Source organism: Bombina bombina, chromosome 3, assembly GCF_027579735.1.
Source record: "Bombina bombina isolate aBomBom1 chromosome 3, aBomBom1.pri, whole genome shotgun sequence".
In the NCBI taxonomy this organism is placed as follows: Eukaryota; Metazoa; Chordata; class Amphibia; order Anura; family Bombinatoridae; genus Bombina; species Bombina bombina.
In genome coordinates this window covers 893,659,026-893,664,025 of record NC_069501.1, presented here as the reverse complement: position 1 = coordinate 893,664,025, position 5,000 = coordinate 893,659,026, and the positions used below count along the sequence as shown (strand labels likewise).

General features: G+C 43.9%; 1 protein-coding gene across 1 annotated transcript in view; it reads right to left on the bottom strand.

Moving 5' to 3' along the window:
- Positions 1–5,000, bottom strand: part of MYCBP2 (MYC binding protein 2) — a gene marked incomplete in the record, with an annotated part of 1,460,675 nt that overhangs the window by 811,418 nt on the left and 644,257 nt on the right.

Sequence of the window (5,000 nt, the reverse complement as noted above, 5' to 3'; positions counted from 1 at the left end):
TCCAAGATAGAATTTTAATATCTATGGAATGCATGGGTTCAAACGGAACGCCCACAAAAACATTAAGAACTAAATTTAGACTCCATGGCGGAGCAACAGGTTTAAACACAGGCTTGATTCTAACTAAAGCCTGAACGTCTGGGACATCTGCCAGACGCTTGTGCAATAGAATAGACAGAGCAGATATCTGTCCTTTTAAGGAACTAGCTGACAATCCTTTCTCCAATCCTCCTTGAAGAAAGGACAAAATCCTAGGAATCCTAATCTTACTCCATGAGTAGCCCTTGGAATCGCACCAAAAAAGATATTTACGCCATATCTTATGAAAGATTTTCCTGGTGACAGGCTTTCGAGCATGAATCAAGGTATCTATGACCGACTCAGAGAAACCCCGCTTTGATAAAATCAAGCGTTCAATCTCCAAGCAGTCAGTTGCAGAGAAATTAGATTTGGATGCTTAAACCGACCTTGAATCAGAAGGTCCTGTCACAATGGCAGAGTCCATGGTGGAAGATGACATGTCCACCAGGTCTGCATACCAAGTCCTGCGTGGCCACGCAGGCACTATCAAAATCACCGAAGCTCTCTCCTGTTTGATTCTGGCAATCAGACGCTTAAGGAGAAGGAAAGGTGGAAACATATAAGCCAGCTTGAACGACCAGGGTACTTCTAGAGCATCTATCAGTAATGCCTGAGGATCCCTGGACCTGGATCTGTAACAAGGAAGTTTGTCGTTCTGACGAGACGCCATCAGATCCAATTCTGGTGTGCCCCATAGCCGTACCAGTTGTGCAAACCCCTCCGGATGGAGCTCCCACTCCCCCGGATGAAAAGTCTGACGACTTAGAAAATCTGCCTCCCAGTTCTCTACCCCTGGGATATAGATCGCTGATAGATGGCCAGAGTAAGTCTCTGCCCATCGGATTATCTTGGAAACTTCCATCATCGCCAAGGAACTCCTTGTTCCCCCCTGATGATTGATATAAGCTACAGTCGTGATGCTGTCCGATTGAAATCTGATGAATTCGGCCGAAGCCAGCTGAGGCCACGCCTGAAGAGCATTGAATATCGCTCTTAATTCCAGAATATTTATTGGTAGGAGGGCCTCCTCCTGAGGCCACAAACCCTGTGCTTTCAGGGAATTCCAGACTGCACCCCAGCCCAGTAGACTGGCGTCCGTTGTCACCATAACCCACGCTGGCCTGCGGAAACACATTCCCCAGGACAGGTGATCCTGTGACAGCTACCAAAGAAGAGAATCTCTGGTCTCTTGATCCAGATTTATCTGAGGAGATAAATCTGCATAATCCCCATTCCACTGTTTGAGCATGCATAGTTGCAGTGGTCTGAGATGCAAGCGAGCAAACGGAACTATGTCCATTGCTGCTACCATTAGACCGATTACCTCCATACACTGAGCCACTGACGGCTGAGGAATGGAATGAAGAGCTCGGTAGGTGGTTAAAATCTTTGATTTTCTGACCTCTTTCAGAAAACTTTTCATGTCCACTGAATTTATCAGAGTTCCCAGGAATGGAACTCTTGTGAGAGGAATAAGAGAACTCTTTTTCACGTTCACCTTCCACCCATGAGATCTTAGAAAGGCCAACACTAAGTCCGTGTCAGACTTGGCTAGTTGGAAAGTCGACGCTTGAATTAGGATGTCCTCTAGATAAGGCGCCACTGCTATGCCCCGCGGCCTTAGGACCGCCAGAAGGGACCCTAGCACCTTTGTGAAGATTCTTGGCGCCGTGGCCAACCCGAAGGGAAGAGCCACAAACTGGTAATGCCTGTCCAGAAAGGCAAACCTGAGGAACTGGTGATGATCTTTGTGGATAGGAATGTGTAGATACGCATCCTTTAAATCCACAGTGGTCATATTGACCCTCCTGGATCATTGGTAAAATAGTCCGAATGGTCTCCATCTTGAAGGATGGAACTCTTAGGCATTAGTTTAGGATCTTGAGATCTAAAATTGGTCTGAAGGTTCCCTCTTTCTTGGGAACCACAAACAGATTGGAGTAGAAACCTTGTCCCTGTTCTGCTTTCGGAACTGGGCAGATCACTCCCATGGTAAAAAGGTCTTCTACACAGCGTAAGAACGCCTCTCTTTTTGTCTGGTTTACAGACAATTGAGAAAGATGGAATCTCCCCCTTGGAGGAGAATCTTTGAAATCTAGGAGATACCCCTGGGTTACAATTTCTACGGCCCAGGAGTCCTGAATGTCTCTTGCCCAGGCCTGAGCAAAGAGAGAGAGTCTGCCCCTACTAGATCCAGTCCCGGATCAGGGGCTACCCCTTCATGCTGTCTTAGTGGCAGCAGCAGGCTTTTTGGCCTGTTTAGCCTTGTTCCAAGACTGGTTAGGTCTCCAGGTTGGCTTGGATTGAGCAAAGTTCCCCTCTTGCTTTGCAGCAGGGGAAGAGAAAACGGGACCACTCTTGAAGTTTCGAAAGGAACGAAAATTATTTTGTTTGGTCCTTGTCTTATTTGACTTATCTTGAGGGAGGGCATGACCCTTCCCCCCAGTGATATCTGAAATTATCTCTTTCAGTGCAGGCCCGAATAGGGTCTTACCTTTGAAAGGGATGGTCAAAAGCTTAGATTTAGATGACACATCAGCCGACCAGGACTTAAGCCATAACGCTTTACGCGCTAAAATGGCAAAACCTGAATTCTTTGCCACTAACTTAGCGAGATGAAAAGCGGCGTCTGTAATAAAAGAATTAGCTAGCTTAAGAGCCTTAATTCTGTCCATAATATCAACGAGTGGGGTCTCCACCTGAAGAGCCTCTTCTAGAGCCTCAAACCAAAAGGCAGCTGCAGTGGTTACAGGAACAATGCACGCTATAGTTTGAAGAAGAAAACCTTGATTAACAAAAATTTTCTTTAGGTGGCCCTCTATTTATCCATAGGATCAATGAAAGCACAATTGTCTTCAATAGGTATAGTTGTACGCTAAGCCAGAGTAGAAATAGCTCCCTCCACCTTAGAGACCGTCTGCCATGAGTCCTTCATGGTGTCAGATATGGGAAACATTTTCTTAAAAACAGGAGGGGGAGAGAACGTAATACCTGGTCTATCCCACTCCTTAGTAACAATGTCCGAAATCCTCTTAGGGACCGGAAAAACATCAGTGTAAACAGGAACCTCTAAATATTTGTCCACTTTACATAATTTCTCTGGAACTACAATAGGGTCACAATCATCCAGAGTCGCTAAAACCTCCCTGAGCAATAAACGGAGGTGTTCTAGCTTAAATTTAAAAGCCGTCATATCTGAATCTGTCTGAGGGAACATCCTTCCTGAATCAGAAATCTCTCCCTCAGATAGTAAATCCCTCATCCCTACCTCAGAACATTTTGAGGGAAAGTCGGATACGGCTACTAAAGCGTCAAAAGGCTCAGCATTTGTTCTTAACCCAGAGCTACTGCGCTTCCCTTGCAACCCTGGCAGTTTAGATAAAACCTCTGTGAGGGTAGTATTCATAACTGAGGCCATATCTTGCAAGGTGAAAGAATTAGACGCACTAGAAGTACTTGGCGTCGCTTGTGCGGGCGTTACTGGTTATGACACTTGGAGAGAACTAGATGGCAAAACCTGATTTCCTTCTGTCTGAGAATCATCCAATGCCAAACTTTTATAAGTCAAAATATGCTGTTTGCAATTTATAGACATCCACAATGGCTTCTAAACAAATTGAGCAATGAGTTTACTCAATGTCAGACATGTTGAACAGGCTAGTAATGAGACAAGCAAGCTTGGAAAACACTTTATTTAATGAAAAAAACACAATTTTCAAAAACGGTACTGTGCCTTTAAGAGAAAAAAAAAAAAGGCATACACAAACTGCAAAACTGCTTAAATTTACCTCAAATTTTCCGAAAATTGTACAGTACACCCACTAAGCTTTAGAAAGATTGCACCACAAGTAATTAAGCAATTAACCCCCAAAAGAGAAAAACGGATTGACAAATATCCAAAACCATTAAAAAAAACAAAACCTGTCAGCACCTTGCCACAGCTCTGGTGTGGCGCCTACCTGCCCTTAGGGAACGATAATGTGGGGATAAAGCTTCGATTAGTCCCCAGAAGTGTACCAGGACCTCTGGAGATGTTGCTTGCTGCTTGTCTGCATAAACTAAATGCGCAACTGAGCCGCAAAAATAGGCCCCGCCCATCTCACTCAATGTTGCTGGGGCCTACACAAAATCTATCAAACCTGTTTTGTAAGCCATGTGGGTTATAAAAACCCCTAAATAAGCCAAATGTACCCTCAAACAGATGTCCCATAAGAAATAAAAACGTTACTCCCAGCACTCACAAACGTTTGCCTAATATATCATATACAAACTGAGTGCCTAAGATTAGCCCTTTACGCAAGCTAGTAATGCCCCTTATAAACTAGGATTACTGCTTACCCTTCCCCTAATGGGGATACTGTCAGCCTTTCTGAGTTAACACAGTCTCTGCAGAAAAAATGACTGAACATACCTCATTGCTGTATAGCAAGAAACCGTTCCTCACACTGAAGTTTTCCTGTACTCCTCAGCTTCTTTGGGAGCAGCAGTGGACCTTAGTTACAAATGCTAAGATCATCATCCTCCAGGCAGAAATCTTCATCTATGTCCTGCCTGAGAGTAAATAGTACAACACTGGTACCATTTAAAAATAAACTCTTGATTGAAGATAAAATAAAACTAACAGTTTAACACCTCTTTCACTTTACCCTTCCTGCTTAGAGCCGGCAAAAAGAATGACTGGGGGGTGGAGTTAAGGGGGGAGCTATATAGACAGCTCTGCTGTGGTGCTCTCTTTGCCACTTCCTGTTAGGAAGGATAAATATTCCACAAGTAAGGATGAATCCGTGGAATCGGTACATCTTGCAAAAGAAATATATATATATATATATATATATATATATATATATATATACACACACACACACACACATACATACACACACAGACAGACATATACATACATATACACACACTCTAAC